General features: G+C 49.6%; 1 long non-coding RNA gene across 1 annotated transcript in view; it reads left to right on the forward strand.

Annotated features, from left to right (window-relative positions):
• LOC138930302 (uncharacterized) overlaps positions 1 to 16,606 on the forward strand; it is a 34,012-nt gene extending 17,406 nt beyond the window's left edge. The window contains exon 2 of the long non-coding RNA XR_011446149.1: positions 15,725 to 16,606. This is a non-coding gene — a long non-coding RNA (uncharacterized lncRNA). The remainder of the gene's footprint in view (positions 1 to 15,724) is intronic.
• Positions 16,607 to 23,776: the final 7,170 nt, after the last annotated feature.

Here is a 23,776-nt window from a genome sequence, read left to right on the forward strand (position 1 = left end):
AAATCCAGATTTATCACTTCTAAAAAATCTGAAAATCTAGTAACACTGCACCCACATTCCCAAAAGGCCACAGCTGGAGCTGAGTGGCAGTTGTCCTCTTAGGCAGGGCATATACTCTGCTTTTCCATGGTTCTCACCTGCCCGAGTTGGCCCTTCATGGGAGCAAGTGGAGAAACTGAGATCCATAGAGAAAGGAGGGCTCTTGCCCACAGTCACCCAGCCAGATTGGGGGACTGGGCCAAGATTAGAACCCAGGAATCCTGCCTGCTGGCCAGTGTGGCCCTTTGCCCTTCCCTTTTCCCCCAGGGCTCTGCAGAGGCTACATGGCTTCTCTGCCATTGCAACGCCCTCCATTCCTCAGGCCTGGTAACCTCAGCGGCTGAGCTTTGTCTGGTTGCTTTCCTGCACAGCTTCTACTGCTGCCTGAGCCCCAGCCCCAGCGCAGGCCCCCTTTGGGTGAGAGCAGAGACACTGCGGGGACTCCGCAGCCTGGCCCCATCTCCCGCAGCTCCGAACAAGAATCTCATTAAGTGCAGGGGGCGGCCGCCGCCAGGCCTGGGGCGCCCTGACCACAGAGCTGGCTTCCTTCTGCAAACAGCCCCACTTGGGGCTGGGCTGGCCATGTGTCTGTGCACGGAGGGGGCACTGTGGCCGCCCCCATCCAGCCCACCCCACCACCTCCCATGCTGCCTTTTGCTTCCCTCCCTGTCCAGCTCTCTGACCACCCCAGCCCTGTATATGTCTCCCCACTCCTCCTCCTGCTTCTATCCCCTTAATTCCCTCTCCCTTCTGCTTTTTCTTTATGCTGTTTGCCTGGCTCCATTGTCTGTTGCTGTCTTGGTTTTGTCATCATCTCTCTCTCTCTAGCATGACCCCTGCTCTTCCTCGCAGTCTGGTTTCCCATCATATCCCGAGTCCTGCTTGTTTCTCCATCTTGCTGCATCAACATCTTGCTGCCCCAGAGGGGCACCCTCTTAGCTTCTCTCACCCTCCATCTCTGAGCTTCACTCTCTGTCTCTTTCTCAGCTTCTCCCTCTGGCCTCCCTCCCTCAGGCCCTCTAGCCTCCTCTGAATCTGTTTCTGAGGCTGCCACAAGAAGCTTTTGGGTAGGTTTGCTGTACTGGATAAACATGGCCCCAGCAGCAGGACGTGAGGAATTCTGCTGACGGCAGTTTCTTCGGGTGCTGAGGAGGGGCAGTGTGAGCTGACGGCCAGGGGCCCCAAGGAGATGGCAGTGTCCTTTCTGTGCTCATGTCCCTGACTTTCAAGCTTATCAGCCAGAGCATAGTCTCCCTAGCTGGAAAAAAGGAACAGGCCACAAGGGACTGTTCACCTGGCTTTGCCCACTCACCAACAACTCCCCCCACCACACACCACACACACACACACACACACACACACACACACACACACACACACACGCACTATGCACACATTTCCCTGCAGTATCTACGGCCTAGAGCCAACTAAGTGGAATTCAGTTCTGTTTCTCCTGGCCTGGCCTGCCTAGGCCTCAAGGGCAGGGGCTTTGGGGAGAAGAACAATCCCAGAGGCCTTGGAAACAAGGCAGTAGATGCAAGAACCCAGCCATTAGAGATCAGTGCAGCCAGGCCTCTGCTTTCAGACAACACCCCACCCACTGCAACTCTTCTATATTTAAAATCCCTACTCTCAGAGGGAAAGTTTATAGACCTTCCCCTCTCACCTCCTCTGATGCCTTATCCCACTGTCAAAGGTTCCTAAATCAAACTGAAATCCTTCATACTGAGACTCAGACAGTGTGGGTGTCCTGGGATGTGTATGGTGTATGGTGCAAGTGTGTGGTGCTGTGAGTGGGGCTGGGAGCCTAGACAAAGTGGAAAAGAGATCATTTATTTGAGGGTGTGTGGCAGGGGGGTGAGATGGGGTGTAGAGGGCTTGGAGAAGAAGCTGGTATAATAGTCCAGAGCAGAGACAATGGGATCTGGTGGCAGAGGGGCTGCAGAGAAGAAGGCTTGATAGCGTGGGGGAAGCTACGGACGCAACTGCTGAGAAAGGGGACGCAGAAGGCGCTGTATGACGTGCATCTAGGAGGCTTCCTGAGAAAGCATGGGAGCAAATTTGAGAGAAGAGACTTTTAGACTGAGGAATATCAAGTTATGTGGAGAAGTGAGAGGTAGGCAGTGGGGACCTGGTTTCAGAAACAAACATTCATCTGACACCTATTCTGAGGGTAACGAATGCATCTTTATTTGCTCAGGACTGTGGACATTTTAGCACAGAAAGTTCTACATCCTGAGAAACCCCTCAGTCCCAGGTAAACCAGCTGGTCGCCCTCCCCACCTACCCCACCTACCAGGCAGTGGGCACCACAGGATGGCTCCTGTCAACCTCACAACAACCCTGGGCAGGAAATAGAGTGTATTAGTACCATTTTTCAGAGGAGAAAATGGAAGCTAAGAGAATTTAAGTAATTCACTTTAAAGTCACAAAAGTAACAGGTTTGAAGCCTAGGTCTGTAGTTTTACTGCACTGAGTCGTTTTATCCTAGACTCAGAGACTTTCAGGGACAAACTAAGCAACCCTCCCCCCTACCTCCTCCCCTACACACATTCCAACCTCACAGAGTTTCAAAGTTGTGATGTGAGGCAGAGTCATTTGGACCTACTGTCTGAGTCCCACTGGGCAGGGGTTGCAAGCAGGGGTGGGCTAGGGGAAGTGAGGGGGGGATGTCCCATTCAGTCAGTCCAAGTCCTACCAGGGCTTCCCTCTGGATCGCCACCTGTTGATTTTTTGGCTTCTCCCCCAGCTGGGGGCAGGACCAGCTGCTAGAGGGTGGGGGTGGGCTGCGGAAGCCACGGGAAGTGCTGAGGGAGGGTGTCTCCAGGGCCTTGCTGGGTTCCTGGGCTCCAGGTGGTGGGTCTGGGGAGGGCTGGCCCAACATCTGAGAGCGGGCTGGGGGCCGGGCCCCAGGAGTCCTGCACTGCTGGTCAGCACCTCCGGTGTGCCGGGGTGTGAGGAAGCGGCCACAGAGCAAACAAACAGAGCTTGTGAGGACAGGAAGCAATTACAGACCACCCGGCCTAGGCTGTCGAAGCACTCAGAGTGGAGGGAGGGCAGGCTGAGGCAGGGATAGGCCACCAGCTAGGTGTGGCCTGGGACAAGGTCGGCAAAATGAGATGGAAAAGTCCTAAGCTGGTAGGATTCTGGGGAAGCCATAGCAGGTGTTACCCTGCCTTTTGGAGGGCATCTCTTCCACTCAGAAATAACTTCAGAGAAGGGGCAACATTGATGGGCACAGGGTGTTGGCTTTTGGTCAGAAGGACTTGGTATGCAACACTCATGTGGTTAGTTTGAGGTCTATCACTTCTGCTCACTGAGCCTCAGTTTTCCCATCTGTATAATGGAGTAGGTAGAATAGTTGATTTTCAACAGTTCCTCCAGGTTTGAAAGTCCGTTATGCCATAAAATGGCTGAGAGTTAAGGATTTCTTAGCTTACAAGGGTTCATCATTTACCACAGACACTGGGGCTACATGATGAAGTTTATGAAGAAAGAAATTTAGAAGCTGAAGACCTGGGTTCTGTCCTTGAGGAATAATGTTATCTTAAAAAACAATATGTATTGAATGTTTACATGGACTGGAAGGTGTGTCAAATGATCTCTGAATTTCCTCACAAATCCTGTGAAGTAGGTACTATTATTATTCCCATTTTATAGATGAGGAGACTGAGACCAAGGAAAGTTACATGACCTGCTTAAGACTGTGTATTTAGGAAAGGGAGACCCAGACTTTTGCCTAGTTCAGTCTTACTCCAAATCCAGTGCTCTGAACCTTGATTCTAAATTGCTTCTTCTGCAGTTGATAAACCAAGAATTGCCCACATTCTGTATGACGTGCTTTTCTGTTCATTAGCTTATTTCAGCTTCACAGTAGCCATGTGGGCCTGGTGATATCATCCCCACTTTGCAGCTAAGGGGATTGAGGCTCAGAGATGTGAGGGCCTGGCTAGCCATCTTCTGATGCCTGATGTGCACCAGGGTGCAGCCAAACCCCTTTTGCCTCTACCACCACCCTGGCTCCAAAATAAACCCAGCAATGCTCCTGCAGCAACTGGAATATGTCCCATCTTGTCACCACCATGGAGCTGGTAGAGGGACAGGCAGCAATGGGCCCTTTGCTCTGGCCTGGGTATCTATACCCTCCTCGTTTCTCCCCTCTCCAATGATTTCTTGAGTACCTGTGATGCTCGAAGTGTTATGCTGGGAGGTTCTGTGCATTCCCTTCACCTCACAGCTACCCCATGAAGTAATTTGAATCCTCATTTTGCAGATGAGAAAACTGAGGCTTAGGAGGTACCAGGGAGTCCCTGGGCATTCCAGCCTCCTTCTCTCTTTCCCCAGGCTGGGCTCAGGGATCACAGGAACCCTGGGAGCCTGTGCTTGCAGTTTTGTTGCCCTCCGTGAACTGCCTAGCCAAGGCCAGATCTTCCTCTCAGCTCCCGAAAATGAGGCCATGTTTAGCCTCTCTCACAGCACCCTCCTTCCCTCCATCCAACTCCAGCTCCATTTTCTGACTTACATGGAGCCGTGGCTGAGGCCCTTTTGGCCCTGAGCCACAAGTGCTTCTGGGGCCTCAGCCCCTAGGTACTGTCCGGAGCTTTGTTAACTGTATTACCTCTTCACTCTTCCCTCCCCTCCCATGAGGTAGATACTGTCATTATCAAGCAGCATTCCCATTTCCAGATAAGGAAACTGAGGTACAGGGAGGTAAATGGATTGCCCAAGGTCATCGGCTGATAAGTGGCAGAGCCAGGATTCGTACCCAAGCCAGCTGGTGCCAAGCCAACCTGTGACAGTCCTTAAGTGCCACCCTTGAGCATGGCCTTGATCCTGAGGCAAAAGACAGTAATTGAGGGGCTTAGCCTAGGAGGGACATAATCTTCTTTGCCTAAGACAACAATCTGTCTGATTTCTCCAAAGAAGACATACAGATGGCTAACAAACACATGAAAAGATGCTCAACATCACTCATTATCAGAGAAATGCAAATCAAAACCACAATGAGGTACCATCTCATGCTGGTCAGAATGGCTGCTATCAAAAAGTCTACAAACAACAAATGCTGGAGAGAGTGCAGAGAAAAGGGAACACTCTTACACTGTTGGTGGGAATGCAAACTAGTACAGCCACTATGGAGAACAGTGTGGAGATTCCTTAAAAAAACTGGAAATAGAACTGCCATACGACCCAGCAATACCACTGCTTGGCATACACACCAAGGAAACCAAAATTGAAAGAGACACGTGTACCCCAGTGTTCATTGCAGCACTGTTTATAATAGCCAGGACATGGAAGCAACCTAGATGTCCATTGGCAGACGAATGGACAAGAAACCTGTGGTTCATATACACAATGGAATATTACTCAGTTATTAAAAAGAATGCATTTGAATCCATTCTAATGAGGTGGATGAAACTGGAGCCTATTATTCAGAGTGAAGTAAGTCAGAAAGAAAAACACCAATACAGTATATTAACACATATATATGGAATTTAGAAAGATGGTAATGATGACCCTGTATGCGAGACAGCAAAAGAGACATAGATGTAAAGAACAGACTTTTGGACTCTGTGGGAGAGGGAGAGGGTGGGATGATTTGGGAGAATGGCATTGAAACATCTATATTATCATATGTGAAATGAATCGCCAGTCCAGGTTTGATACATGATACAGGGTACTCAGGGCTGGTGCACCTGGATGACCCAGAGGGATGAGATGGGGAGGGAGGTGGGAGGGGGGTTCAAGATGGGGAACACATGTACACCCATGGCTAATTCATGAGAATGTATGGCAAAAACCACCACCGTATTGTAAAGTAATTAGCCTTCAATTAAAATTTTTTAAAAAGAGAGAGAACCATCTGTCTGGCAGCAATGAGGAGGGGACTCGGAGGGGCAGAAGTGAGAGAGGGACACTAGTGAGAAGGCTGGGGCAGCTGGAATCCCAGGGAGGGATAGTGGGAGACTGGCAGGGCAGTGATGGTGGCCGCGGATGGAAAGGGCGGAGATGGGGACGCCCAAGGGACATGAAGACAGCCCCTGCTCTGCTGCTTCTCCTGCCAGCCTGTGTGTCCTGACGTAGAGTAGCATCTGCCCTCTGAAGGGGGCACCCATTTCTAAATTGCCTACCCAGAGCAGCACCTTTTTCAAATTGGCTCCAAATGCCACTTGGGCTCCCTGGGTACCTTGATTAGATGCCTCTGTGAGGGAAAGACCTCCAGGAGGCTTCTAAGGAGGACCCTGCCATCACCGTTCCCTGTTATGCCCTGGCGTTCCCTTCAAGGTGGGACGTATTGTGACAATAGGGGGAAATGCAATGTGTGTGTGCGTGTGCGTGCGTGTGTGTGTGTGTGTGTGTGTGTGTGTGTGTGTGTGTGAGAGAGAGAGAGAGAGAGAGAGAGAGAGAAGTCTACAGACAGATGGCAAACTGTCAATTGTGGTTGTGCTGGGGTGAGATAGAGGATGAGGAGACCTTAACTGTTTGCCACATACACTTAGGCATGGTGTGTATGACCATGTCTTGTTGAAAAAATAATAGAAGTATTTTTTAAAGGAAGAAAACCTTAATGCCCAGGGTTAATGTATCAATGAGATAACAGACAGCACTTTGCAAATTTAGAGGTTAGGATAACTGATTAGCGATATTTCCATCCCTCCTTCCTGTGAAAGAGGAAAAGGTGAAACGTCTTAGGGCTAACCATTCTCAGGCACAGAGCCCTGGCTGGGCCAAACCCTGGGGAATAGGTGGTCAAACTCAGCTTCCCTAGGCTCCTCAATGCTTGTTCTTATCCTATCAACCCCCTGGGGCCAGGCAGAGGTTGCACAAAAGGGAGCTTTAGTTGTAGGCCTTTGCTGGGGACCTGAGATACACTGACAAATTGAATGGGATAATAAGTTAATTAAAGCTGTCCCATACAGAAGGCATCCCAGGGCAGAGGAAAGAGGTTTGGCCAGGGGGTCCCACAGGGCACCTGGATTCCTAACTCACAGACTCCTGGAGGAAACCTAGGCCAGTCCCTCCCCCTCTCTGAGCCTCAGTTTCCCCATGTATACAATAAGGAGACTGGCACACCTGTTCTCTTAAGACCATGCCAATTCTAACGTTCCAGGAGTCTCTAATTAAAACTGTCCCCTGTGTATTAATCTTCTTGTCAAGTTTTAATTAATGGCTGATGGAGCCAGAGCAGGCATCAGCTGCCACCCCACTGCTGGGAGGCAGGGGACACCCATAACATGCTTGACCTGATAATCACTGCTAAGTGGCCTCTATCCCCATCTCTTCACCCCAGGCCTCTTCTCATACCTCAATGCCTTTTCCACTACACCTCGGGTTTGAGGGCTGGGGTGTGTATGTGTATTTGATAGTAGTAAAGGGTATAGCCTCATCTTGGCTCTGCTACTAGCTAGCTCTGTGATCTTGGTTTGTAACTTAACCTCTCTGTTCTTGTTTCCCCTTCCATTAAATGGGTATAGCATTTGGCTGCAGGTAACACACACACAGAAAACACTCATAAGAGCTTACACAATAAGCGCATTTATTATTCCACAGGGGAAGTCGTAAAGATGAGTGTTTTAATGGTTGGATTATTTAGAATCAACAACTCCAGCTCTTCCTATCTTTCTGTTCCACCATTCTCTCAGCCCTTGGCTTTTGTCCTTAGGTCTCCCCCCTCATGGTCATAAGGTGGTTGTGGCAGTTCTGAGTATCACACTCTCAGTTCAGTTCAGTTGCTCACTCCTGTCCAACTCTGCGACCTCATGGACTGCAACATGCCAGGCCTCCCTGTCCATCGCCAACTCACGGAGTTTACTCAAACTCATGTTCATTGAGTCGGTGATGTCATCCAACCATCTCATCCTCTGTTATCCCCTTCTCCTCCTGCCTTCAATCTTTCCAGCATCAGGGTCTTTTCAAATGAGTCAGTTCTTCGCAACAGGTTGCCAAAGTATTGGATTTTCAGCTTCAGCATCAGTCCTTCCAATGAATATTTAGGACTGATTTCCTTTAGGATGGACTGGTTGGATCTCCTTGCAGTCCAAGGGACTCTCAAGAGTCTTCTCCAACACCACAATTCAAAAGCATCAATTCTATGGTGCTCAGCTTTCTTAATGGTCCAACTCTCACATCCATACATGACCACTGGAAAAACCATAGCTTTTGACTAGGCGGACTTTTGTTGGCAGAGTAATGTTTCTGCTTTTTAATATGCTGTCTAGGTTGCTCATGGCTTTTCTTCCAAGGAGTAAGCGTCTTTTAATTTCATGGCTGCAATCACCATCTGCAGTCATTTTGGAGCCCCCCAAAAGAAAGTCTCTCACTTTTTCCACTGTCTCCCCATCTATTTGCCATGAAGTGATGGGACCAGATGCCATGATCTTCGTTTTCTGAATGTTGAGTTTTAAGCCAACTTTTTCACTCTCCTCTTTCACTTTCATCAAGAGACTCTTTAGTTCTTCTTTGCTTTCTGCTATAAGGCTGGTGTCATCTGCATATCTGAGGTTATTTTATACTTCTCCCAGCAATCTTGATTTCAGCTTGTGCTTCATCCAGCCCAGCGTTTCTCATGAGGTACTCTGCATAGAAGTTAAATAAGCAGGGTGACAATATACAGCCTTGACATAATGCTTTCCCTATTTGGAACCAGTCTGTTCATGTCCAGTTCTAACTGTTGCTTCCTGACCTGCATTCAGATTTCTCAAGAGGCAGGTCAGATGGTCTGGTATTCCTATATCTTTAAGAATTTTCCAGAGTTTGTTGTGACTCACACAATCAAAGGTTTTGGCATAGTCAATAAAGCAGAAGTAGATATTTTTCTGGAACTCTCTTACTTTTTTGACAATCCAATGGATGTTGGCAATTTGATCTCTAGTTCCTCTGCCTTTTCTAAATCCAGCTTGAACATCTGAAAGTTCACAGTTCATGTCCTGTTGAAGCCTGTCTTGGAGAATTTTGAGCATTACTTTACTAGCATGTGAGATGAGTGCAATTTTGCAGTAGTTTGAGCATTCTTTGGCATTGCCTTTCTTTGGGATTGGAATGAAAACTGACCTTTTCCAGTCCTGTGGCCACTGCTGAGTTTTCCAAATTTGCTGGCATATTGAGTGCAGCACTTTCACAGCATCATCTTTTAGGATTTGAAATAACTCAACTGGAATTCCATCACCTCCACTAGTTTTGTTCATAGTGATTCTTCCTAAGGCTTACCTGACTTCACATTCTAGAATGTCTGACTCTAGGTTGGAGATCACACCATGGTGATTATCTGAGTCGTGAAGATCTTTTTTGTACATTTCTTCTGTGTATTCTTGCCACCTCTTCTTAATATCTTCTGCTTCTGTTAGGTCCATACAATTTCTGTCCTTTATTCAGCCCATCTTTGCATGAAATATTCCCTTGGTATCTCTAATTTTCTTGAGGAGATCTCTAGTCTTTCCCATTCTATTGTTTCCCCCTATGTCTCTGCATTGATCACTGAGGAAGATTTTCTTATCACTTCTTGCTATTCTTTGGAACTCTGCATTCAAATGGATGTATCTTTCCTTTTCTCCTTTGCCTTTGACTTCTCTTCTTTTCTCAGCTATTTGTAAGTCCTGTTCAGAGAACCATTTTGCCTCTTTGCATTTCTTTTTCTTGGGGATGGTCTTGATCCCTGCCTCCTGTACAATGTCACAAACCTCCGTCCATAGTTCTTCAGGCACTCTGTCTATTGGATCTAATCCCTTGAATTTATTTGTTGCTTTCATTGTATACCTGAATAGTCTAGTGGTTTTCCCTACTTTCTTCAATGCAGTCTGAATTTAGCAATAAGGAGTTCATGATCTGGGCCACAGTCAGCTCCTGGTCTTGTTTTTGCTGACTGTATAGAGCTTCTCCATCTTTGGCTGCAAAGAATATAATTAATCTGATTTCAGTATTGACCATCTGGTGATGCCCATGTGTAGAGTCTTCTCTTGTGTTGTTGGAAGAGGGTGTTTGCTATGACCAGTGCATTCTCTTGGCAAAACTCCTTGGCCCTGCTTCCTTCTGTACTCCAAGGCCAACTTTGCCTGTTACTCCAGGTATTTCTTGACTCCCTTCTTTTGCATTCCAGTCCCATACAATGAAAAGGACATATTTTTGGGGTGTTAGTTCTAGAAGGCCTTGTAGGTCTTCATAGAACCATTCAACTTCAGCTTCTTCAGCATTACTTTTCGGGGCGTAGACTTGGATTACTGTGATATTGAATGGTTTGCCTTGGAAACGAACAGAGATCATTCTGCCATTTTTGAGATTGCAGCCAAGTACTGCATTTCGGACCCTTTTGACTATGATGGCTACTCCATTTCTTCTAAGGGATTCTCACCCATGGTAGTAGACATAATGGTCATCTGAGTTAAATTCACCCATTCCAGTCCATTTTAGTTCACTGATTCTTAAAATGTGGATGTTCACTCTTGCCATCTCCTGTTTGACCACTCCCAATTTGCCTTGATTCATGGACCTAACATTCCAGGTTCCTATGCAATATTGCTCTTTACAGCATCGGACTTTACTTCCATCACCAGTCACATCCACAACTGGGTGTTGTTTTTGCTTTGGCTCCATCTCTATTCCTTTTGGAGTTATTTCTCCAGTGATCTCCAGTAACATATTGGGCACCTACTGACCTGGGGAGTTCATCTTTCAGTGTTCTAACTTTTTGCCTTTTTATACTGTTCATGGGGTTCTCAAGGCAGGAATACTGAAGTGGTTTGCCATTCCCTTCTCCAGTGGACCATGTTTTGTCAGAACTCTCCACTGTGACCCGTCTGTCTTGAGTGGCCCTGCATGGCATGGCTCACAGTTTCATTGAGTTAGGCAATGATCAGATTGTCCATGTGATCAGATCACACTCCAACTGAACAAAATCCAAAGACTTAAAGAGGTAACAACCTTCCCTTAAGTCCTTTTTAGCAGTTTTCTGTCTATGCCTCCCACTGCCCATAACTGTGCCATGTGCCCAAGTGGAACCCAACCACAAGATAAAGATTGGAATTACCATGACTGGCTTAAAGGAGTATTCTCAACTCTGGCTATACATGAAAGTTTCCTGGGGTGCTTTTAAAACTTACCAGTGCCCAGACTGCCCTCCTGGATCAATTTAATCTCTGAAGGTGGAGCCTGATTACTAGTATTTTTTAAAAGCTCTCCAAGCAAGTCAAATAGGCTTAGACTAACCAAGGTTCAATCCCTTTAGCCCAGCTTCCCATGCACTGGTTCTTATAAAAAAGTGAAAATGGTGGCAAATGGCTGTCAGCTCCCCAATATCCACACACACCCTTTATCTCATGTTAGCACCAGGAGTGAGGTTTAAACCCATGCAAACATGTGTCTTCCTGAGATTTCCGCCATGCCCTTAGAATGTAAGGCTCCAGGAAAATAAAGGTTCCTGGGCATACTAATGGTTGTGGAATCAGAATCATTTAGAATAGAACCCAAGAATACATGCATGCACACACGCAAACATATATTTGCTAGTTCCTTGGGTGACTCGTAGCCTCTTATCTACAGGGTGGTGTTTTGGAATGACTGCTCCACACATCTCCTTCATGGGCCTGAAATGCACCATGTCTGGAGTCCACTATTAGGGTCACTTCTCTAAGTCATCATCCCTAGCATCTCCTTCCCCACAATTAACACGTGTTACATTATTGGTTGTTCAGGAAAGGTAGCTGGAAAGTCACTGAGAGTCTCCTGGCTTTGGTTTCCTTTTTCTTAGGGTAATCATGCTCACTTCACCTGTAATTGCAAAGGACTCAGGAGACCGCAGAAAGTGGTTTGTCAACCTAAACATGCTAAGGGATGGTGTGAAAATATCTGTGGAGTGGGAGACAGGCAGTCAGCATTCCATCCTGTCATTGAGTCACCTTAGCCGAGCCCTTTCTACTCTCTAATCCCCAAACTTCTGTTTTTTAATTATTGAAATGTGAAGAACTGTGTGCATGGATAGATTTTTGGGGGTGGGGCAGTGCTCTTAATGACAAGAATAAGAACCTCTTCCACAGAAATAATTTCCCAGTTTAGCAAGTTGCCCTGCTGTGTCCTGATAGGTAGGACAGAAATACCCCTGTGTTTGGCAGGATGAAGACAAAGGGAAAGGGCTGAATTGTAGGGTTCTGCTCAGAGAAGAAAGGCCTGGGAGTTATCCAGGGTGAGGACTAGGAAAGCCTGAATTGAATGAGGATGTTTTCCCATATTTTTGAAATTTCTACTGTGGTCTATGGGGTCCTTAGTTTTGCTCACTGGACTTCGCAAAGCCCCTGCTCCAGAAGACACTCACTGCCTCAGTCAGCAACACCTGGGCTCAATGAGGGGTTGGTAAGGTCTGCGGGTCCCAACCTGGCCCCCAGGCTCCAGCCCCCTCCAGGCTCTGGATCTCCTGCTTTCCCATTTCCCTTTGCTCTACATCTGGCTCCAAGTCAAATGTGGATTTTCTTTCAGTCAGTCAGCCTGAGAGTGTCCATCTGTGGAGCTGGAGCCAGAGGCAGTCCAACAAGGAGCTCATCCATCAGCTGAGCCCAAGCTGCAGCTGGGAATGAAGAGCATGGGGTGTCAGGACACCCAGGATGTGGGGCAGAGAGGGGAGCTTCTGGATCCTCCAAGGAAGTTTCTGAGTAGTGGGGGATCCAAGACAGGGAGTAAGGAATCCTGGGTCTAGTCCTCTGAGTACCACTAACTCTTTGTGTGACCTTGAGCATAACCCTGCCTCTCTCTGAGCCTCAGTCTACTCATCTGTAGCATAAAGGGGTTGGATAGAATCCCAGAGATATGGGCTCTTGACATTGGAAGTACCCTTAGTGGCCACCTAGTCTGAACTCCCACCCAGGGCTTTTGAATCCTCTCTACAGCATCCTGCACAGCGATCACCTAAACTCTACTTGCATACATCCAGTGACAGGAAGCTCACTTCCTATCTTATCTGAACATAGCCGACTGACGTTTCACCTGAAATTGGTCTCCCTGTGGCTTCCATCAGTGGATCCTAGCTTTGTCTCCTGGGGCCACACATCTTGTCTCCTCTGTGACAGCCCCTCAGAGGTCTGAATTCAGAGTTCAAGTTCCCCTGAGTCTAGCCAAATAGCCCCTTCAGGTCTGACTGTTCTCACAGAGCCTGGTCTGTGACTGGAGGATCTGTGACCCTCGGAGGGTCTTGGCAAGGCTGCAAAAGCCCAGAAAATCACCTTGCTCTTTCCACATGCAATTGTTCTTGCAGTTGAACCTAAGCTCCCCTCAGATTTATCACCTAGAGAGTCTTCCCCACCCTGTGAGCTCTGTGAGGGTGGGGGCCTTCCTGGTTCCTTTGTGTTACCCCAGGGCCCAGCCCAGGGCCTTGCCCAGAGTTAGCATCACAAATTGTGTGTTGAAGTAGCTGAGAGCTAAGGCGTGTGGGGATGTGTATATGTACACATGGGCTTGCAGCCCAAACTGGAAGAGTGGGCTGGGCCATGGAAGGGTCCAGATTATTCATATACATTCAGGCAGCCTCCTTCCTGCATGGGCTACAGTGCTCCACAGCGAGAGCCCAGTGTGTGGGTTTGGAATGATGGTGTTCATCAGTGCGCAAGCCCCAGGGAAGCTGGTATCTGTATCTACAGCCTCCCAGGGTTCCTGGGAGTCCTGCATGTCTCTCACAGCTCTGCATACAACCCCCCAGTGTTGTATATGTCTGTGTGTGGCTTCTGGAGGTATCCCCTAGTGCCTAACAGAAACAGGAGGTGACTATATCCCATCCATTGGCAGGGGTGACATAGGGATCTGTCTGAGGCAGTAAGAAATGACTGTGGCCCATCAGTTGGCATGGGCATTCCTCGCTGGCTGAGGGGGAGGAGGACAACGGCTGAGCCCTGTCACTTGACAGGGGTATTCCCAGCTGTCTGCATGAGGAGGGGGAGGCAGCTGCCCTGGCAGGTGGCTGGGGTATCCTGGCCATGCCCGCTTTGACATGGCCCTTCTTTCTGTGTCCTCTTGCCACTCAGCTGTCATCAACCCCAACACCACAAGGGAAGTTGACTGTGCCAGAGCTCAAGGTCATGGGAAGGACACTTCAGTTATTCTATCATCTTTTATCTGGGTCCCAGTGAAGTAGGCGGTCACTGATTTCAGGGCAGGCTAGAGGCAGTACGTGCCAAGGAAGGACAGGTCAAATGAAGGGAAGAAGGGGGAAGACCATGAGGGGAACCTCTGTGCCATCTTGAGCAAAAGGAGCCAGCAGAGACTATTCCAGACACATAGCCACAGATGAGGTCTTCCTAGAGCCAATTCATGCAGTTGCTGAAGTGGCAAAGGCAAGCATGGGTTTGGGAATCAGACAGACTGGGTTTCAGTCCTGGTCTAACTGCTTCCTGGTGGCTTAGCCATTTTCTCAGCTGTGAAAAGGCCCCCAGTGGGGACCCAGGTGATGAAAGTCCCCCCTCTGTCTGTCCTCTCTCTCTGAGGCTATCCAAGTGAGAAAGAAGGTGGGTGGCACAGGTGGGAATAGAAACTGCCTTGGGGAGCCTCGATCAGGCTTGTCCTGAGCCCAGTCTAGAGTCTCTTTTCTCTTGGCTGGGAAACCTAGTTGTCATCGAAGATAGGAAGGGGCAGGAGAGGAAAGGCCAGGGTCCCTGTGAGTAACTCTCTGTCCAGTTCTCGCTGTTACCTTAGGGTTCTTGACATTCCCCATCTACAGGATCTTTCTAGAACCCTAGCCAGAAGTTGAAGACACACCAACTCCATAACCTAAAAGGCTCGTTTTCCATCCTCTCCCCAGAGGGAAGGGCAGGTGTTAGTGCAGATGAGAAAACTAGGGTTCTGTTTAGTGACTTGGCCAATGTCACAGAAGCTGTGGGCTTGACACAGGCTTCAGCTTCACAAGACCCTTCCATTTTTTTTTTTTATCATCATCCTACCTCCTCCCACCCTCCCCCACCCCAGCATCCTGGACCCCTGCTAGGATGGACCAGCTGCTCAGGATTTCCATAGCACTCTCACTCTCTGGGTTTTTTCCCCACCCAGCTCCTTTGGTCTGGAATGTCTATCTAGGTAACCCTGTCCAGCCTCACTCCTCCCACTTGCATCCCTTTTCACCTCCTGGGCCTGTGAAAAACTTCCTCATTCTGCAAAGTTGTGATGCCTCTTCTGGTCTCCAAAAGCTGAAGGGCTTTCTGTGCCCCAGAGGGCTTTGCTGCACTGCACACTTGTGTCTTTAGATGCTGTGCCCACAGAACAAGAGAGATCTTGGAGATGGGTGAGGGGAATCCTTTCTGTGCTCTGAGAAGCAGCCTAGGAGAACCAGGGAGAGGAGGGGGTTCCAATTCTCTTCAACTTTTCTCAACCCTTCGGCCACTGTTTCATAATCTCTTTCCCACTGGAGGCCCTGGGGCCGTTAGACCCTGTTTGACCGTCCCTCTCTTTTCTACCTTTCTCACCTTGTGTGCGTGTTAGTTGATCACTCGCGTTTGACTCTTTGAGACCCCATAGGCTATAGCCCACTAGATTCCTCTGTCCATGGAATTCTCCAGGCAAGAATACTGAAATGGGTAACCTTTCCCTTCTCCAGGGGATCTTCCTGACCCAGGGATCAAACCCAGGTCTTCTGCATTACAGGCAGATTCTTTCCCATCTGAACCATGCGGGAACTCATCTATGATAAGGTCTTAAAGACAATATTTCTAATTGCCTACAGGTCATCTCCACCAGGATGTCTATCTACCTACCTCAAATTCAACATGCCACAATGAAATCCAGCAGCTGCCATCCTTTTGAGCCTGCACTTCTGGTGTCCCTTCTCTCACTGAATGTCATCACTACACCCTCACCGGAATCCTGGGGGCATCCTCTGCACCTTTCTCCCCTGAACCCTATTACAACCAATCAACCACCAAGTCCTGCCCACCCTACTTTCAACACAAGCTGAATTCACCTACTTCATTCCAACTCCATGTTTTCCCCCTTGGTCTAGGCCTCACCATCTCTTGCTGTGGTTGCCTCCTCCCCTCTTCCTGCTTCCACTCTGCCCCCTACCTCCAGCCTGTTTACTCGCAAGGTAGTCAGAAGGAATGCTGCCAAAGACAAATCAGATCATGGCACTGCCATGCTCAGAAATCCCAGTGGTCAACAATAAAATTCAAGAGCCTATAGGATCTCACCTTTTCCCCTGCCATATTGAATGTGCCAGGCCATCTTCTGCTCCTGAGCCTTGCTCAGGACCAAACACTTGTCCATTTACCCTTCATTTGGCTAACACTTTCTCAGCCTCTGGGTCTCATCACTATATGCGTCCTTTAAGATGCAACTCAGGTGCCACCTCTTCCTGGAAGTCCTCCTGGATTTCTCTCAACCCCACCCCAGTCTGGATCAGGTGCCCCTTCTGTGGCCTCTGATCCCCCTCTGCCACTCTTCTCCACCACCCTGCAGACCTCTGTATCCTATCATTCATCCTGGATTGTATACACCTGGATATGTGTTTGTTTCTCCCACTAGAACAGGGATTGGTAAACTACAGTTCACAGGGCAAATCTGGCCTACTGCCTGGTTTTGTAAATAAAGTTTTATTGGAACACAGCCATACCTATTCCCTTACATAGTGTCTAAGACTGCGTTCACACCATAGCAACAGAATTGAGTAGTGTGACAGGCTGCAAAGCTCACAAACAAATACTATGTGAGCCCTGCTCTACACCACGAGCCCCACAGGGGCAAGGACAGTGTTTGGTTCATTGCTGGACCCTCAACACTCAGCACAATGGCCAGTAGTTGGTAGGTGGTTGAGAAATATTTGTCAAATTGCGTTCAAAGAATATACAGTCACAGGGTAAGTCTGAGACCTCCCTAGGGTTCCTGGATCCCCAAATAAGCTGTGACCTTTGATTTCTAGTTCTGTGTCCCCAAAGGACAAGAATGAGGTCAGACTCCCAGGGGACAGAGAGTCTGTGTCACCACTGACCACCTGAGGAGCTCAGGGGAGGATGGCAGGACCTGAGGCTGCTCTGAAGGGGGTTCCACCCCTGTGGAAGATGTGGACTTCCACCTCAAGGCTGTTCCTGACATCAAAGCAGTGGTTTTCAATCAAGGAGTATTTTGTTCCCCAGGGGATAATTTTCAATGCCTTGAGGATATTCTTGCTTGTCACATATGAAGGACTGAGGGAGGAGGTAACTGCTAGTAGCATCTAGTGAATAGAGGCCAGGGATGCTGCTAAGGATTCACAGATGCACAGGACAGCCCCACACAACAACAAAGATCTGGCCAAAAATGTCAGTAGTGTGAAGGCTGAGAAATTTTGTTCTGAAGTAAGGGTTCTCGGTCCTACATGCACCTTAGAAATACCCAAGACTTGGGCTCCAGCCTAGATCAATGAAAACAGAACTTCTGGGTTAGGGCCCAGGCATCGGCATTTTTATAATCTTCCCCAGGTGATTTTAATGTGAAGCCAGCCTTGAGAACCTTCTGACTAGAGCCTACTTCCTGGGGAAAGCGTCCAAGGATGGAGACGCACTAAGCCCCCAAATCACCCTGGATAGTCTTCACCTCAAACATTTGGCCCCATAGCCAGGCTCTGGGACCTGCCAGTCATTTTGGCAAAGCTGGCTGCTACGCTCATGAGGTATTATGGAGCACTGAGGGGACAGCAAAGCCCCTCTTCTTCCCCTCCCGTCCCCTGCCCATCTCTGAAGGGGGAGGGGTACTGGTGAAGGAGAGGGGAGGGGCTGGGAAGCACAGCTGGGATTCCAATCACCTCCGACCACAGAAATCCATATCAAGCCATCTTTCCCCCTTCCCCCCTTCCAAGCTTGGTTCTAGAGAGAAGCGCCCCCTTCCTGAAAGCAACCCAGAGGCCCCAAGCTGATGTGGAGAGAGGGGCTCAGCAGTTGTGGATGCTGGGGAGGAGGGGCGGGAGTCCATAGCTTCCTGAACTGGCTCTAGTTTGGGGAATGTGTGTGAAGCTCTCCGCACGTTTTGAATCCGAACAGCTCCTGGGCCTGAGCAGGCTCCCTGTCCAGCGAAAAGAAGACGCTGGGTGGGTGAGGACAGATGGGTGTCTCTGCCATGGGACAAACTTAACCTGTCCCTCTAAAATGGCAACTCTACTGAGCAAACTCAGTCTGGCTTCCCTACTCTCTCTCCAAGATGGAGCTAAGTATCCATACCAGACTGTGGCTCTTCTTCTTCAGGGAGAGTCCCCACCCACCTCCACTGCTTTCCTGGGCCACACAAGCCCCAATCCCAGCCTAGGCAGTGCCAGCCAACACTGCTTAGCATGGAGTGTTGGGAGGAAGGGAGGCTGGAGAGAGTGGGCTTCCATGGAACTCCCTGACCAGGAAGACTTCTTCAGTCCAGAGGCTGTAGAGATTCAAGATGGGGAGGCCACAGTTCAACCAGGGTTTCACAGTAAGCCTGCATGGAAGTGAGTAAATTAGGCCAGACCTGGACCAGATCAGGGCCAATTCCTGAGGCCTAAACTGGGAAGGCGATTCCAGAGGGTCAGAGCAGAGGTACCAACATAGTGAAGCTAAGAGGCAGATTTGTGCTGCACAGAGTTAACCCCGGAAAGAGCTCTCTGAAATTGACAGATGAGGCTCCCAAGAGCACCAAAGCATGAAGGTGACTGCCTTGCTTGGGTGAGGGCAAAGGAAATGGGTGGGAAATGGCAGGCAGGTGACATTGGAGTCAGACCCTGAAGCACAAGGGAGAAGTTGTAGAAGACAGGGATAAATAATCAAGTGGGAGGACAAATAGGGGCAAATCCCCAGAGGATAGCTGTTTCTGGGATTGGCACGTTGGGCCTTGTGGATAGAACACATGGTGTGAACAGGCCAAGGGTGACAGAACCAGGGCAGGGGGTTGGTCTGTTGGAGTTGGAAGGTCTGTGTGTTCACCCAGATGAGAAATCTGACTTTATCCTGAAATTCATGGGGAGCTATGGATGTACTTGAAGCAGGGTAAGTGATGTGATCAAATTTGACAGATATAACATTTTTCCCCTCATGGTTGGAGGCTGGATTGGGACATGAGAAGTTCTAAGACCTGAACACAAGGGACGAGCTGGAGGCCAGTGCAATGGTCTGAGTGTAGGCCCACGAGGTTGACAGAAAGAATCAGAGGTGGCAGAGAGACATTGTGGAGCTATACTACTTGAAAGTCAGGATGAGGAAGACTGGGCTATCTTTTGGAAACTCCCCTCAGAGTTCCACTCACCTGCTTGAAGCATTCTAACAGCTCCTGATGGCTTTTAAAATCTAAACTCCTTCCAGCGGCCTATGAGGTCCAGGTGCCCTGATGCCTAGCCACTTCTCCGACTTCATTCTCCTCCCAGACACACTATATGCCCCTTCTCTCAGTCCCCAGCTAGTAGCTCCGTGCTCTGCCTTACTCTTGCCCATGCCACATGCTCCTCTCCACCTGGAACACCCCAGCGTGCCCTCACTTCCCGCCTCCCCCTAGCCCAGCAACGCCATGCACTGGGCTCCAGCCTCCTCACTGTTTGGGCCTCGGCTTTCTGGGGGGTCCTCCACGATCCCCACCCCTCTTACAGTCTCCCTCAACCTCTCAGACTCCTCTCATCTCAGCTCTTAGTAACCTGGACAGGGATTTTTTTGTCGGATGTGCGAAGGCAGGGAACACAATCGCTTGTTCACCACACTCTCTCAGCTCTATGCCCAGCACTGGCATGTGGTCAGTGAACATGGGAGGGAGGAACGAGAGAGGCATGTTGAGAATGATGCACGGCTGATGGCTGCTGACATTATTCCTGGAGACCGAGGATGGGTTTTATTTTGGGGGCTGGGGAGAGATGAGTTTAGATTAGACCCAGTTGAGCTGGAGTTATGGGAGGTCACTCCAGAGGCCATATTGAGTCAGCTGTCAAGTCTGTGGGCTTGGAGCTCAAGGAGCAGTTTGGACTGGCCCAGTCTCCTGTGAGCTGAGAGCTGAGGCTGTGGGAATGAATTTGAAACTTGATGTTTCTGATTCCTAAGTAAACAGCCAGCCAAGAACCAGTATATTTTGAAACACTGGTAGCCAAGGAGGAGACAGGAAGAGGTGAAGGGAGGTGGTGGGAGGTGGCGCCCTCCCCTGGTGGGGTTGAGGGGATCCCTCCTCTGGAAGCGCCCCAGCTGTTCCACAGTTCCTCCGGGAAAGAGGGCCCTGGCTGGAGGGCCTGGCATGGGAAGGAGGGCTGGAAAAAATAAAGGTCCCCCTGGCCAATCTGTGCCCCAGTCCTGACAGGTGCCCTGAGTTCTCCCTGGGTCCTTCCCCCGGTTAGAGCCTGTGGATCTCAGTTTGCTGTGGGTCCCCCATGTTCATTCACTCACCAACACCCCTTCTCCACCGCCTACCCGCTGTCCTCTGTAACTCAATGCTCTTGCTCCTTCCTTAGCTGGGCCTGGGAACCTTGCCAAACATTGTGCTTCCTGGCCTGAGGATGACTCAGGCTTCCCTCCCCAGCACCACCCCCAGCCCCTGAGCCATACCATAGGCCAAGCAGGGAGAAGAGCTGAGGGGACAGGCTGACTCAAGGAGCTGGATAGGCAGGCCCAGGCTCCTGTTCCTAGTGTCAGCCAAGTAGCATCCACCGGAGCTGAGGGTACTGCAGACAAGGTGTCAAGGCTAGGAAGCAACGGGAGGCCTGGCAGGCTGGCATCAGCAGTCAGACATGATAGTACACTAAGAACCAGCCTGTCAATAAGTACCTCTTCCGTTGCAAGCTCAAACTCTGTTTGCAGCAGGCCAGACCTTCTCACTTATAGCCTGAGAGTTTTCCACTGAAAATGGAGGGGCCACTCAAGGGTCCTAGGGACCACAGACCTGACCTAAATTCCTGATACCACCTCTTCTAGTGCTGGATAAGCAAGTCACTTTACCTGAATGAGCCTCAGTTTGCTCATCTATACAATGGGGAGAAGAATACCCTCTTCCCAGTGCTGTTGGGAGGATTAAATGGAGGAACAAGTGGAAAGCACTCTGTAAACAGTCAAGGGCTGTAACAGGAAGGGTGTTATATTTATCTAGAGGGTTAGGATGGAGAAGAAGAAACAGGTGGCTCTCTGCTTTTCTGTCATCCGGGGGCACATTCCCCAGTCCTTTCCACTTGATACCATGGGATTCCTTGAGGCCTCGGCCCATGGAAGGTCAGGGCTCAGAACGGTGGTTGCATATTTTGCTGGAGGATCTTTGGCAAGCGACTTGACTTTTCTGCACTTTGGTGAGCTGCATACAGAGGGGAAGAGAAAGGGAGAATTTCTCTTCTCACTCCTCTCCCAAACTCTCTCCCTGTGGCTGGTGTGATCAAAGGAGAGGTTCACACAGAGGTGAGGCCCAAAGGCCCAGCGTTCTTTCCCAGATGTGCTGGGTGCAGGAAGCGGTGGGGAGGCAGGGGGAGGGGAGGATGGTGGACAGGAGAAACGTGGACATGTGGAAGGCAGGGCCAGGGCTGGCCCGTGTATGCGATCAAAGGCGCAGGGTGGGGCGGGGCAGGGGTGGGGGTGAGTTCTTTGCATTGCTGAGGGTTTACTGCTTTCTCTTGGTTGCTTAGATGCCTTGGTATTCCCCCCTCCCCAGTGTTCACCACGGGCCTGTGCCTGTAGCCCCCACTCAGGCCTAGTGTGAGTGAAGGGCAGGCTGCTTACCTGGCCGCTCGTAAGCAGGTTGTCGGATCACTTGCTTGGCCAGCTATCAGAACCCCACCAAGCTGACTGCCACCTTTCCTAACTGTTGTGTGTGTACCCATGGGCCACGAACTTCCTGGACTCTCTGTTGGAGGACTGCCCTGCCAGCAAGCTGCCCGCAGCTCGACTATGTGAGGCATCCCGCCATCCCACTGCCTGGCGCTTACCAGCCTCCAGCGTGTGTGAGAAATGGCCTGTGCTGTAGGTGGGTCTGAGTCTCTTAGCCTCTTGGCTCAGGGCAGCAACCCCTGTGTGGTGGTGTGGGTGGATGCAAGCCCGTGTTCTAGGCTAGAGGAGGTAGAGTTCAGCTCTGCAGCCCCTGCAGCCTCCTCCAAGGGCAGGAAGATGATAGTAGAAATAGTGGCTTTGCTCTGGAGGACGGGAGGGAAGATGCAGGCCCTCTGGAGCCCACTCCAGTACCCCGGGCACGCTGACGGTAGACTCAGTCAGGAAGCGCGCCTTCTAAACAATGCCTAGGCCAGCCTGTCATGAGCCCTACTTCCCATCCTTGGTGGGAGTCTTGGGGGAGACGCCTCTGAACCATTGTTCTCAGGGACAGCTCACCAGGGTCAGGTCCAGGCCAGGATGGTGTCTTGAGCCCCCACATCCTGGGATGAGGCACATGATGTCTCCTCAAGCCTTTGATCTTGGCTGGGCAGACAGCCACTCAGGATGCCATGATTTGCTGGGATGAGGGCTTAGGGTAGACAGTGCTCCTTTTTCTTTCCCTTGGGAAGAGTTTATGGGGGTACACTGAGGAAGGGAGCAGACACTTGATCATAGTGGAGTTGGAATCATACCACAAAATGGGAGAAAGCCCAACATATGTGTAGCTGCCCTTTAGAGTTTCGGCTCTGTGTGGGTAGGGACTTTGCTTTATTTGGGGCTGTATCCTCAGAACCTAGAACAATGCCTGGCACATAGCAAGCATTCGAGAAATATCTATGACTGTATGAACCCCTCTGCTTTCCCATCTGGTGCTCCACCCACATGACTAAAGTCTGCCAAGTCGCAGAGTGCTCTGGACTCACAGACAAACCTGGGTTCCAGTTTGATCTACCTCACTTTCTAGACTCAGTTTCCTTACCTGTAAAATGGAGATAGTTATTCTTATCTCTGAGTTGCTAGGAAGATTTTTTGAGATAACTTTTGGAGATTTCCTGGCTCATAGTATGTGTTCCTTAAAGGTGAATCCTTGCCCCTTTCTTCTCTCTGAGTCTTCTCTTGTCCGGGCTAAACAACCAGCAGCCTCAGGCATTCCTTATTATCTCATTTTGAGCCCCACAACAGGCTCTGTCATGTGTGATGCTGTCTATATCCCCATCTTACAGGTATGGAAACTGAGGCTCAATTAGAGATATTCTGGTTACATAGTAAGTGCTAGAGGCAGGCTTTGAATGCCATTCTATCTGGCTCTTGGCCTTTTTCTCTAATGCAACATGTGACTCTTAGCATTCACATTAGCATATGCCTGACATTCTTAGCTGTGTAACCTCAGGCCCCTCACTACATTTCCGTAAGCCTCGGTTTCTTCAGCTGTCCAGTGGGAATACTTATCCTGACTGCCGGGGCCTTGATGACAATCCAGGGCTGTTGGCTATATCAGCCATTCTTCGCCTGCCCCCTGCTTCTCTCTCAATGATTGACAGACACTGAGACTCTGACCGCCGTCCTCCCCAGGCATTTCTGGCAAAGGTGGCTGGGACTCCAGCCCTTTTGCTCTCTTTCCAGGAAACATATCTGAATGCAAGTGAGTGCGAGGGACGTTATTAAAGGGATAACACTGGGTCAACTCTAGTTTATTAAAACAGCCGTAAATCATTTTTTAAGACTATTATTAGCAACAAATGACTTTCACCACATTGTGCAACTGATTGTGACGCACCAGTGGGTCATGGTCACAGGGCCTCAGGGAGAATGGCTGGTGTCTGATAGGCTTTTTGTGAACACATATATGGAACTGCATATGGCAATGCAAGTAATGATTAGTGTTGTTATAATAATTACCATTGTTCTTATCCTGGGAGACCATGTGGTACAAAGATCAAGACCATGGGCTCAGGAGCCAACTG

Source organism: Ovis canadensis, chromosome X (genome assembly GCF_042477335.2).
Source record: "Ovis canadensis isolate MfBH-ARS-UI-01 breed Bighorn chromosome X, ARS-UI_OviCan_v2, whole genome shotgun sequence".
In the NCBI taxonomy this organism is placed as follows: domain Eukaryota; kingdom Metazoa; phylum Chordata; class Mammalia; order Artiodactyla; family Bovidae; genus Ovis; species Ovis canadensis.